This window comes from Tympanuchus pallidicinctus, unplaced genomic scaffold (genome assembly GCF_026119805.1).
Source record: "Tympanuchus pallidicinctus isolate F22 unplaced genomic scaffold, pur_lepc_1.0 scaffold2, whole genome shotgun sequence".
In the NCBI taxonomy this organism is placed as follows: Eukaryota; Metazoa; Chordata; class Aves; order Galliformes; family Phasianidae; genus Tympanuchus; species Tympanuchus pallidicinctus.
Window position 1 is genome coordinate 9,965,993 of NW_026294721.1, and position 13,788 is coordinate 9,979,780.

The 13,788-nt window shown below is 42.5% G+C and overlaps 1 protein-coding gene across 5 annotated transcripts in view; it reads left to right on the forward strand.

The window, feature by feature from the left end:
- Positions 1-1,449: 1,449 nt before the first annotated feature.
- AFAP1 (actin filament associated protein 1) overlaps positions 1,450-13,788 on the forward strand; it is a 106,262-nt gene continuing 93,923 nt past the window's right edge. For all 5 annotated transcript variants that reach the window (XM_052682729.1, XM_052682731.1, XM_052682730.1 and 2 more), the window contains exon 1: positions 1,450-1,571. The gene's annotated coding sequence lies outside the window, so the exon portion shown is untranslated. The remainder of the gene's footprint in view (positions 1,572-13,788) is intronic.

The window sequence follows — 13,788 nt, forward strand, 5'->3', positions numbered from 1 at the left end:
GATTTAGACTGTTACTCTGGGTATCACCCTATTGTAGTGAATGAGGATGATGGGACAGAAAACCACAGAAAATTTGGCAGGATCACACAGACTTTTATTCACCAAATTTAAAAACTCTTAATGAGCTGTACACTCTGAGATGCACAACAACATAAGCTACAAGCTTATGAACAGAAGGATGAAGTTGCATGTAGCATGTTCCACAATGCTCATTACAAGAGAACATTTGTATATCCAACTGTTAAAGTGAGGCAAAGTAAAACATGTTCTTAAACCTAGTGGGATTAAAGATGAAAAAATCAAAGCTTTTTCTTTAGTAGCATTCCTCTGTGACCTTAGGTTTCCAGTTTCTTTATGGAAAGAGAAGACGATAAAAATACGAGCTTGTCAAAGTTGGAATGCAATTATCCACCTTGTGCAAGTTTTGCATGGGATCCACCTGCAACACTACTAAATGCTGACGCCTGCTTTCAGCTTCCCAAGGAAACTTGAAATATAAACTTTAATCAATATAATGCCTTTGATTAACATCTGGCTTATGTCAAGCTAAACTTAGAATGGTATAGATAGAATCATTAAGGTTGGAAAAGGCCTCTAAGATCATCTAGTGCAACCATGTGCCTATCACCAATACTGCCCACAAAACCATGTTCCAAAGTACCACATCTACACACTTCATGAAAACCTCCAGGGACACAGTCCCCATCACCTTCCTGGGCAGCCCATTCCAGTGCCCAAACACTTTTCCCAAGAAGTTTTTCCTAATATCCAACCTGAATCTCCCTGGTGCAACTTGAGATCATTATCTCCCATCAGTCTTACTTGGGAGAAAAGGCCAACTCCCACCTCGCCACAACCTCTTCTCAGGGAGTCGTAGGGAGTGATAAGGTCTTCCCCGAGCATCCTCTGATTCAGACTAAATAATCCCATTTCCCTCAGACTCTCCCTGTAAGACTTGTGCTCCAGACTCTCCACAGCTTTGTTGCCTTTCTCTGGACACACTCCAGGACCTCAATGTCTATTAGTGGGGGCCCAAAAATGAACACAGTACTTGAGGTGCCACCTCACCAGGGCTTAGATGGCAGAATCCAGTTCAATCCATTTCATAAATGAGCATGATTTTATACCATTTTAACAAGAGGACTTACATCTTGATTTTGGACAAACAGTGAAATGCTGCATATTTGTGCGGAGCTGAATGTTGGACTGACAACATCTCCTGAACCTAAATGAGAGAAAGCCGTGTGTGGAAGCTCCAATTACGATCTTGTAAAAAAAAAATAAAAAATAGAGAGAGAGAGAGAAAGGAAAAAAAAAGAATCATCCATAACAGATGCACAGGCACTCCTTGCGGGACACACCTGCCCACGGGCTACCACCCCACCCCGTGCCCGAGGCCGCTTTGTCCCTCAGGCTCCGCCCCAGCCCCGCCCCGCCGCGCCGCGCTGCGCCGCCCCTGCCCGCCCCCTGCTCCTGGCGCGGCGCTGTCTGCGCGCTGCTGGCTGAGCTGCGCGGCTGTGCGCAGCGCGGAGTTTGCTTTGTGCCCGCGGTCGCGGCAGGACGGCCCGCAGGTAGGAGGGCTCCGCCCGCTCCGTCCCTTCTCGCTCCGGATTAGCATCTCACCGCAGAGCTCGGCGGGCGGTGAGGGAGGGAAAGGGTTAGGGGGAGACAAGGGATTTTTCTGTCGAGGTTCTGCTTGCTTGAAAGCATTCCAGCCCAGGGGCGGACAAACGGCACGAAGTCTCGTTCCGTTTCTTGGCCGGGAGGTGCACGTGGAAAATGCTGTGAGCGAGCCCTAGCATCCGGCGGCGGCTGCTCGCCGGGCCCCGCGTCGCCGCCCTGAGCCGTCCTCGTTGGGCTTCGGGAGACCGAAAACCCGGCGGAGATTCCCTGGGGAATCCCGGCGTCTGCGGTACCGAAAGCGGCATCCCTTCCTGGGGAGAGGCAGCAGCCTGACTGCCGGGAGAGCTGCCGCTTTACAGAGCTAGAGTTTCGTCGTTTTCTGCCTTTTAGGGTAGGAAAAGGTGGTCTCTCTCCAGACTTTGCCATTTGAACTTGTTTCATCATAGCAGAGAGATTGCATCATGTTACAGTCTTGGATTCACTAAGGGCAAAGGCAAAAAGAACCATCCTTCCAGATCTATCCCATTGGCTTCTCCATCTGACCCCCTCCTTTTTATTTCCTGTTTAACAGAAAGGTTAAAACTAAAAAGCAGCGTGTGATTGGTAGAAGGCTGCTCAGTTCACAGCGACGTATTTTGATTTCTTCCACTGAGAGGTTTTTTTTGGAAACTCGATTTTAACTTGGTCGGTTTTTGGTGTGGATGTGTGCGGGGGCAATATAGGAAACTTAGCAAAGATAGAGAGCATAGGAAAACAATCAGTGGCCATAGAGAGCTGAATACGCAGCTGAACAGATGTTGTCTTACATATGAGGAGCTCTGGAATCACAGGAATTGAGTGGATTCAGAGGGGCATCTTCCAAAAGCGTGGTATCCATGTGCCCAGAATCACGGAGCGGATGAATGAGTGCCCGTGTCCCAAAGGCCGGGCAGGCCAAATGTCAGGAACTGAAAGGTGTTTAGCTGATCTCCCCTATGAATGCTATACCAGTACTTTGATGCACCTAATGCTTGCTGTGTTTGTGCCTGTTTGTGTGTCAGACCTGTGTAAGGATTGATCTTTTCAGCTGAGGTCTGTCTGTAATAGGTCTCAAAGCAAGCAAGATCTGATTAGATGTTGTACAGCAATCCAGAGCTTCCTTGCCTTGCAGTTCTTTTGTTCTTTGTGCAGTTCTTTGTTTTGTCCCGGAGGTTGAACTGTCATGGCACAGCTCAGTTTGGTTCTCAGAGGTGTTTACCCCAAGTGTGGTATCACCCTTACAGGTGCTCTCACCGTTTGCTCTGAGTGTTACAGGACCATCCATTTCCTGCAGGGAAAGGGCACTTTTATGGAGGGCTCCTTTTCTGATTGCCCAGGAAGGGCTGAGGTGGGGGTACAAGGAGCAGCTTGGCAACCAGATGCACCCATCCATCAACACGCTCTTTTATGGGCAGTCAGTGCCCTTCAGTCACCCTCATGCCTCCTGGTGGTCTCTATGGGAAGAGCTGCTCCATTACTTTCGAACAGTTCCTTTTTCCTTTTGGTACTGGGGTGGAGCAAGACCGAATTCTGCATAAGAGCTGGAGGGAGAGCAGTGCTGCCTTTCTGGGGCTGTAGGGCACCAGATGGGGCTCAGAAGAATTTGATATGGATTCTGGAAAAAAAGGATCCTCAGTTTTCTTTGTGTGTCTGAACACACTGTGATCACAGTGACAAGGCTGCTCACAGAACAACGAGCAGACATCCCCTGCCTTCATCAAAGTGCAGAATTGCTCAGTGTTTCCCAGGAAATATGCCAGCAAAATTCCAAGTGTTGCATTCTGTTCCTGGCTTGCAGGTGGATCTGCAGATACAAGGATTGGAAAGGTCTCTGGGGTCGTAATTTCACACACATGTGACTAATTGTGGTGTTCCTTTCAACGGTGCAAAAGCAACCTGCGGTAAGGTCAAAGCAGGGTTTGTCTTGCCCAGCTGCTCTCTGCAGACTTCCCCGAGACATTGCCTCGGGACAAAGAGCCGGTGTTTCCATGCTGCTTTGTGCAGCATTTGAGTCAGCCAATTTAATTTCCGCCCATTTTCAAAAGTTTCATATCTGATACCTCTGTCAATGAGCCCTGTTAATGGGGGCCCGCTTGGTTAAGTGCTTTGTTCAAGGCTGGGCTCTTTGTGTGGTGTGGGTGGGATGAGGAGGAAGAATGGATGTGCTCTGTATTCATTTGCAAGAGATCTCTGTCGTGCAGGTAGCATGCAAGGACTTAGTGTCCGAACTCATATACAGTTAACTGTATTATTGTGGCTTTACTCAGACTGAAGCTCTCTGTATCAACTCTTGAAAAATCATTCATCCCTTCCTGTTACACTGTTAAGCTGTCTTTACATTTGCTCATGGCATACAAATGAGCAGTACTGAGTAGAGAGATTTGGCTGTTTGAGCTCCTGAGTACCTTTAACAGAACACTGACATTATGAGCTAACAGTGATCATATCCCTCATAGAGCATCCCTAGGAGAGTACAATGAGCGAAGGGTGAATCAACATCTGTTTTTTAACACTATCAACAAGTCTGGGAATGAAATTTCTAAGAGGATGTTTTATAGGTTTGTTTTTGTATAGATGTAGTGGTATCTTAAAAGTCAGTGTTGTGTGCTTGTCAGTAAAGTAACCAGAACTGCATAGGATAGTTCTTATATAGCCTTTTTCCTAAACTGTAAGAGAAATATTTAAAAAAAATCACTGCATTATTCTTCTTGTGATGATATCTGGGGTTTTCTGATGCCAGCATCTCTCTGCCCTCATGTGTTTTTGAGCTGAGTGCTAATAGCTGTCTCTTTGGAGGACAGTTGTTGGTTGTGTCTCTATTGAACCAAAATCTTGACAAAATGCTGACTAAGTATGTAGCCTTCCATTAATAAGTGCCAGGAAAAATGTGCTCAAGTGATTTCAGATTCAATCTGCAATCTAGCTGATGTGTCGAAGATAACAGGTTTTTACCCCCATGAAGCACAGCACTTTGTGTATGCGAGATAATTGCCATGAGTTGGACTGAATATATATTATTCATTAGGGGACTGTCATCATATCATGTTCGTGAAATCCCCAAAGTCTCTTATCACTTTCCTAACCACTTCCAAACACTTACGGAAAACAAGATCTTGGGTCCTTCTACATCACTGGTTGATGTTCTGTGTCACTGAATTCAGTCTGTGCTGGTAGCCACTTTCAGTGAGCATGTTTGCTTAGTTCATCTAAAATAAAGAGATTTTGGGAAAGTGGCTTAATTCTTGGATTCACATTATCAGGGACAGCACTCTTACATAGAGAGCATGTACTGTTATCTCAGTTCTGCAGAGAAGCAAATAGCAAAAGCTCTTTAATATGCTTCTTTCATGCTCAACTACTGTTATAAACTGCCCTCCAGTGTATGAAGGCTCAATATTTGGTTGCTGTGGGTGGATCTTTTTTCTTCTTTCAAGTGCGTAAGTATCTTTTTCAAACTTACCTGCTCCCTCCTTGAATGCACATGCTTATGGTATTGCTGCTGTCCAAACATGGAGCAGAAGATAAGGGAAGGTAAGGAAGGAATTCCCCCATTATTAGCATTGAGCAGGTCCAGATTTTATTTTGCTTCAGCATTTCTTCCCAGGAGCAGCTGCAAATAGAGAACACAGTGTGACCTTCGCTGCAGCTCCTAGTGCAGCCATCAATCAGGTCTGGCAGGGGTTTTATTGCGTCTGTCAGGGGTGCTCGTAAGCCACATGCTGTCTGGTTTGGGGAGGGGGTGGGAACAAACAAAGGGAGCTACTGTTGGTTTTGCTTGAAATAAAACAAACGTGAGTGAGCTTTTCCCATGTATGCCAGCACTGGAGACGGATTTCAATTTTTACTATGAGCCATTGGTCTGATTAATAAAATGGGATCAGCAGTTGCCCTTTGCCTCAGCGTCCCTAGCAAACCATTCACAAACTAATGCATCCTCACTGGCAGTCAGTGCTCTCTGGTTAATCCTAGGTGATAATTTTACTAAGGAGTTAATACAGTTAAATTATTTTAGGTAGTTTGTTGCACACGGATGTTAGGAAAGGTTGGATATTAGGAAAAATTTCTTCTCAGAAAGAGTGTTGAGGTGTTTGGTACAGGCTGTTCATGCACATTGTGGAGTCACTGTCCAGGAGGTTTTCAAGGAATGGGTGGATGTAGCACGTAGGGACATGGGCTGGGCTAAGTGGTCATAGGCATGGCTTGATGGTTGGATTTGAGGATGTTAGTGGTTTTTCCTTAGCAATTCTGTTAAGGAAAGTATTTTCAGACTTGTCTGAATATTTGAGGAAAATAAGACAGCTTTGTCAGATAGAGCAGTTCTGGGGTTTTGTGGGAACACGTGTGCCTTCACAGGCTTTTCCAGGCTTGCATTTGGAGGAAAGTTCACAGTGAGCAAGCCCAGCCGATGAGCTCAGCTGATGATTGCATCCCACTTTTAAGCATGCAAAGCATTATTCTCACCGTGTTAAGTGCTTTGTATGTTTGCTATGAGTTCATTTGTTGTTTTTTTCTTTTTTTTTTTTCCCTACCAGCATTGATCTGCTTTTAGAATTCTACTGGAGTTCAAAACGATTTATATTCTTAGATTTTCTTCACCTCTACAACAAATCCGCACCTTTTTCAAATTCCTCTGCTGTCTTCTCATACCAGATCTGGAAGTGCAACTTTCTTGTCTTTTTTTTTTTTTTTTCTTTTTTCTGAAGGCTCACTCAGCACAGTGGTAGTTTGTTACTTCATGCAAGCACCATGTGCTTGCAATTAGGACAGTGAAAAGCTGCTAGTCCCTGTGGGCAAGGGCTGATAGGTGCATGATGGGTCCTTCAGGAAGAACCAAGAGAGCTGGAAGGAGGTAGAGGCTAGGTCAGGCCATGACGTTTTGTTTTGAGCTATACAGGAATGAAATCCACCCCTAAAGTATCTTGGGGAAAATTCTGGATGGCGGCCGGTGTGAATAATGCTGAGTGCAGTTGGGTGGGACCCCACCTGGTTACAAAAACAACTGTATTTCCAAGGTTAGTTAGTTCTGTTGGAAAAAGAAGAATTATTAAACAAGAAAGGTCTCATTTGAAAGAAAAATCCCAATTGGAGACCTTTAAGCAAAACAAAAAACTAAGTCTCCCACTTCAGAAATTAATGAAAACAGGCCCCCAGATATGCAAACAACTGAAATCACACAGCAGAACCCTCAGATAAGCAAAACAAATGTCCTCTGGGGAAAGAAAGAGCTGTTCCTTCTCTGGGAAAGTTTGTCTGTTCTTGTGGCTTCTGAACTTTTCATCTTCTCTGGGACTTTTCTGCTGTCTTTGGTTCACTTTTTTCAGCTTCTTGTTGTCCCGTGTCTTTTGCTGGAGAAGCATTTATGCAAATGCTTAGCTTTAAGTCAGTGAATTATCTTTGATGTTGGTGAGATGAGTATGTTGGGCTGTGTTTGTGTTTACATTGCTCTGCAGAAAGGGAGCTCCAGCCAACAAAAACCAGCTGGGTGGGTGCATGCATCAACCTTTCTTCCCCAGAATGGGCTGTCCCACTGACCTCTGGCCCTCTCCTTGAGCTGATCTGGATCAAGCCTTATTCAACAAGCCAAGGAGGTAGAACAGTGAATTTTAACCGGACTCAGGTTCCCATTTGTCTTTTGGTAACTACTGTTGCCGTCCATCTGCTGTGACTGAGCCTCACAGCCACTCAGTGCGGCAACTTCCTTCATGTCCCTTTGGACGTTCTCCTTTATTATTGTTTACAAAGTGCTGAGGCTAGATTTTGCATTTGTGGAAGGGCTTGCTGAGAGATGTCACCCCTTTGACCTCATCTCATCCAGTTCTCTCATTTTTCTTTCCTCTTGCTTATACTCCAACTGTGTAATTTTTGAAAGTAATTTGAATGTAAAGATTAGCTATGCTGAAGATTTCCCTCTAAACAGTCAGTCTATAACTTGAGGATGAATGCAGGTAGGTTTACAAGACCCATGCACTATCTTCCCCAAGGAAACAGCTTAAATATTGGTTATACTGCAAGGAAAGCAAAAGCTGTCTTGTAGAGGTATTGTGCTTAGGGATTTTTAGAGATTTGAGTGATCTTCAGCTCTTCTTTTTTTTGTGTCATTCTAAGTACTATGGGACTAGCTCTGCTGTACTTGCACTTTCTAGTTCTTGGTCAGCATATCTGTGGGCTTCAGGATCTAAGTGGAAACTCAGATTGCCCCAAAGTTTATTGTATTTTATGAGAGCAAAGGGTAAAATCGGTCTTTGAGACTTGGTGTCGTTTGGAATAGGTTTCCTGACATACCAGCCGTTACAAAAAAACAGCTGTTCTGAGGCTGTCATTTTGCCAGCTTGAAGGGAAAACAGCCAAACAAAGGAAAAATACCCTGCCAAATAGGGATCAGACCTTAGTGTGGTTTGAGTGTGCTTTAAGTAGTCTCAGTCTTTGCATTCACACTAGTTAAGTTCTTCTTTTCCTTCAGGGAGCTGACTTGGAAAGCAGTATTTATGACAAAGTTTGGCCCTCTCCCCCTACATCATTGTAGGGAAGGGCCACTTCCTCCTGTGGTCTAAGCACTCCTCTCTATGAGTCAATTTCTGGACAACCCAGAGCAAGATCTAATTGTAAACATCTGAAAGTACAGATAGATGAAATGAAGGCACACAGCTGCACTAGGTGTGACTGTGAAGTTGTTCTTGACCAGGAGACCTCACCTGGGTGGTTTGGTAGCCAGGCTGGGACAGGACCAAAGCTGCCCACAGACAGCAGAGCAGGAATGGGCACTTACTTGAGGTACAGTTTGAGCCATATATATAGCCAAAGAATTATATGCCTTTCTTGTAAGTTGTCATTAATGACTTACAGAGCACTTTGTACCAATTGTTAGCAGATCATAAAACATTGGTGACTTCATGAAATGGGACGAGAAATGGGAACTGTCAGGGTGCAGAGGGAAGGAGAGATGGGAGTTAGTCTCCCTGAAGACTAGAAACAAATACTTGTGAGGGTTTTGGTATGCTGCTCATCTCTCATCGGCCCCACTAGTGACTCAACAGTCCTGAAATTTTGATACAAAAACCCGATCCAAATGCATTTCAATGGAGTGCATAGGAATATAAGAAGCATGTAGGTATCCTACAGCGTTTCTTCTGCTGTAGTCACCTCTCTTTTGAATAAGTGTAGGAATACTTCTAAAAACTGGATTAAGGAAGCATTTATGTACTTTTTTAATCTAGATGTTATACCCACAACACTATCACATCACTTTTGAGCTGCAGTTGATAGAGGTTAGCTCACGTTGCCCTTCTGTCAAGGAGGAGCAAACATATCACCTGCTCTTTTACAGCCCTGTACTTCTTATGTGAGCGGTGTCAAATAATGCTGTGTTATTTGCTATTAGGATCGCAGACTGCTCTCTTCTATCAAGCCAATCATGAAGAGCCATGTGAGTCATTTCACAGATGTGAGATGTGCTGGGCCTCTCTGCACATACATACGTGTTTTTTCTTTGACTGCATTCACTAGGGTCAACTACAGCTCCCCTGTACCGTCCCAGATCTGTTCCTTTCTCTGTTAACAGTCTGCCAAAGTAATTGTTCCCCTGTTCAGTTCTACTGCACCCAGTATGGCAAAGCCAGAGAAGTGTGCATACAATTCATGGAGGCTCTTACCAGCTACAGGAGTGGTGGGACAAAGTGTGGCTCTGGGTGTATCTCAGCAGCTCACCATGGAGTCAGTAATAGATTGTGTGTTTCAGAAAGGTACAAAGTAATTGTGGGTAACCGTGTGTGTTTGATAACAGGGACTGACAGAGTATAACTATGTGAAATCAGGCAAAGGGTGTTACAAGAAGGTTTTTCCTTGGACTGGAGAAATTGTTATTGCTGGCATAATTTTCCAAAATTGTAAATATTGGGTATTTTCTCAGGTCAGCCTAACAAAATGTTACATTCCTTTAAATCTCTAAATTCATTGTTTCTTTATTAAAGTGAGAATTTCCTCACAGTGAGATTTTTGTCAAACTAGAAAATAATGAGGAAATGGATACTCTGCATTCCCCAATGGAAGCTGTCCAAAGCAGAAGAGGACAATGCTATTTCAAGCTGTTAAGAGCAAAATGATAAAAGACATCTGCATAAATAAATGATTGGTGGTTACTGTTTTCTCATTTAAAGTGCATTTTCTTATGGAAATTCAAGCAATTATTTCTACTGTAGTAAACCTAACACAGCGTTTGATAATTTATTCAATTTTTAATTTGGTGTTATAATCACTAGGATAATTCTTTCTCTTGCTTAAGAATAGCATCCATGTCTAAAATGAGCTCCCTTCTGAATCTAGAAAGTGAATTTTTGTCATTGACTAATGAGCAGAGCATCAGTGACTTATGGCCCTGTAATAGGACTGCTGGAAAATCACTGAACTCCGGCAGAGAATCCATCTGAGTGTGATTTTTTTTGTTGTCTGCTACCATTACCATCTTTTGTCATCATTCATCCTGTCTGCTTGCTACTAATAGCAAAGATTACTGGAGCGTGCTTTTGAGGATACCATTATTTTCCTTTTTTAATCTAATCACATCATAGAATTCTGTCACTAAATTAAAATTTTGGCACTGGTAAACAGTGTGTCCTCAATGATTAAAAGCTTCATCAGCATAAAGTTTTGTGTTCTTTAATTTAAAGATCAGAAGGCTGCATCCCATGTGTTCTGAATGTGAAGGATAAGAATTAGCATTACTAAGTTAGATAAACAACTGTAAAATCTATATGAGCATTTGCAGAGGGAACTAATTTTGTGTTATCTGAGCTGCTTTATCTTCCTAGAGTTGTTTTTCATTTCCTACTCTCCTCAAATATTCATCAATTTTCAGATTCCTTCAAGGAAAGAACTACGTATTGTGTAAGATAAGAAACAAATAAGGAGTCACCATTCTTTATGCTGTATTATTATTGTAGGATTTCTACAAAGGTACTTGCTAGATCAGATTACAGTCAGTTTTCAGATTGAAAATTGGAATTTATAAAGGGAAAATTTTAAATGATTTATTGACTTTTACTCATAGCTGACTTTCAAATTTCAACTTTTCAAATGATAATCTATCAGCATCTACTCACTTAGGATACTCTGCAGTGTAAGTTGAGCTTGACCTAACACCATTGTCGAAGATGAATTTTTGAAATGAATGGTACTCTACACCGCTTCGCCTAGTTCTCTACATAATTGTCTGTCATCCTGTTGGTTTTTTTTTGTTTTGTTTTGTTTTGTGTTGGTTTTTTTGCCTTGCCTTCCTCCGTGTTTGATGGAATACCTGCATCTGTTGTGAGAGGAAATTATGGAGTCAGGATCCTGACAAATTGCTCTGGAAGATAAATGATGAGAAAGTTCACCATTGTAAGAAATGAGACTGTGTTGATACAGCATGGTGATTTTCAGTCCCACAATACGGTCTGGCCAATGGATACTTGCTTGGGTCTGATTTTTCTTTTATTTATTTTTTTTTTTCCAAAAGGCCAATGGCAGAAATTATGTAGGGGATTTCATTTCACATTACATTGAACCGTTGTCCTTCAAGGACAGCATGTGACTTTACATATGCTGCAAACAAAAGCACATGTGTCTGCAACCAAAGTGAAGCAATGTGGATGTTGATTAAAGAATGATTTCAAATTTTCAAATAGTGCCGAAGAGGGTTATTTGTGAAATAAATGTATCAGTGCATTTTTTACATCAGATGTAGAACAGTAGTAGTGGCATACAGAAGAACAGCAATGGGATGTTTAACTTTGTTATTCACTGTATTGTGTGATATGAAGCTGTACTGATGCAGCTAAATTTGTGCTAAGTTAAGAGCAAAGAAGCTGAGTACAGTGTAAGTCTGTGCTTATCCATGAGACTTAACGAATGGCACCTACATTTTCTCAAAAAGTATGACAGAATCACAATTGTAGGGGACCTCTGCAGATCTTTAGTCAGACTTCCTGCTAAAGCAGGTTCTCTACAGCAGGTTGCGTGGGAAGATGTTCAGATTGGACTTGACTATCTTCAAAGAAGGAGGCTCCACAACCTCTGTCAACCTGTTCCTGTGCTCTGTTACTCTCATAGTGAACAATTTCTTTGTCGTGTTTGTATGGATCTTCCTGTGTTCCAGTTTGTGCCCATTGCCCCTTGTTCTGGAGATCACCGAGAAGAGCCTTACGCCATTTGCTTGATTCCTGCTTACCCTTTAGATTTTTATAAACATTAATAAGATCTCTCCTCAGTCTTCTCTTCTTCTAAGCTGAACTGTCCCAGGTCTTGCAATGGTTCATCGTAAGCTAGGTGCTTCAGGCCCCACATCATTTCTGCTGGACTCTCTCCAGTAGTTTCCTGTCCTTCTTGAACTGGGGTGCCCAGAACTGGACACAGCACTCCAGATATGGCCTCACCATGGCAGATATGGGGGAAGGTAACCTCCCTCGCCCTGTTGGCCAGGCTCTTTTTCATGCACCCCAGGATACCATTGGCCTTCTTGGCCACCAGGGCACACTGCTGGCTCATGGCCAAGCTGTTGTTCACCAAGATGCCCAGGTCCTTAAGTTTGCATTGGCTGTTGAATTGGTTGTTCCTGATAGTAAGGAGGCAGTAATGGGCCACAAGTGCTTCTTTCCATCTTCCTTCCTCCTCTTGGAACAGTGGGATGAAATCCTTGATTTTTGCATTAAATCTATTATGTTTTTCACTTATGAAAGGCAGGTAAAAAGACCCTGGATGACACAGTGACAGGGGGATAACATGGAATTTGAAGGGAAATGAAAGTGTATTTTCATGAATTAATGTGTGTACAAACCTTGAAGATTACGATTTGGAAATTTACGTTATAACTGAGAGTAAACTTCTTAGTTAGGATTCAACTGTTGGTACGTGCAGTGCACTGATAAAGCAGTCACTAAGACCATCTGTATTGAAAAACAGAAGTATGAAGTTAAGTGTCATCATACATTCATCAGTCCTGTCTCAGCCCAGTGCTCGTAGCTGCAGCCTGACATGCATGCTGATCGAATTGGAGACCATGCAGTGAGATCCAGTGTGATTCTCATCTTGACAAAATGAACTCCCAATGGAGCCAGACATTCTGTATTTCAGAAAACTTAAGTCTAGATATTTCTCTCATTTATATTCCCCGTTAAACTGATTGAGCACAGGTAATAGGTAGTGTTAAGACATAAGTAATATTGGCACTCTTAAATATGTGTGTGTGAAAATCATATGACTGCATTTAAACAACTTTCTAATTATATCTAAAGATCTTTCTCTTTACAATAGAGCTATTTTTCACTTTCTCTTTAGCAAACATTGTGTCAGATTTTCAAATGAAATGCCTGTGAGAGTCGATGGGCACTTAACAGTGAGATCCATTCTGCCGGTCTCGAGACATATTCATGTCTATAGCTGAGTTTGTTCCCTGTAGACTTCCTGTACAATCAGTGGATAGAGATTTGCTTCTCTAGGATGCAATCAATCTGTTCTGTTCTAGATGTCTATTTTAGGAAGGCTGAATTTCTCCATTGACTGTGCAGTGAGCCTAGGGCATCCAGCTCAGACGCAGATGACTGCATTGTAAGCATTGGCATTGAGTCAGAGGAATGTCATCTCTGAAGCTCAAAGGGCCTTCCCCTCTGCTTTCAGCCATATAAAGTGAGTAATTCTTCTAAAGTCAAAGAGTGTATTCAGGAGGTATAAAACAAGATGATGGCTTTTTGGATTTGCACAGGTAAGTGGATTTTTAAAAATAGTCTTAATTTAGGTTTGTTTGGCATTTACAACAAAAAGCTTGTTAACTTAAAAGCTTGCTATTTAAATGCTTCGAAGGCTCATAGGAGTAAATGAAAACATCTCTGGAAAGAGGCTTGAAATGTAAAAATGGTGACAGATTCCCAGAAAATGACTTTCATGAGAGAAAGTTCTTAGCAGTGTAGTTTTGAGAAATACGGTATAAGTTTAGTTCTCAGTTTTACAAGAGATCTTCTGTAATGGTCTCATATAAGATTGTTTGTATGCCAAATACTGGTTCATGCATTTTGAAGATTTTTATTTAGACTACTGTGCTCAGTGCCTCACTAATTAAAATGTATTGTGCTTGCGTGACCAAGGTTTTCAGGATTAAATGGATCGAAAATAATGAGCTTT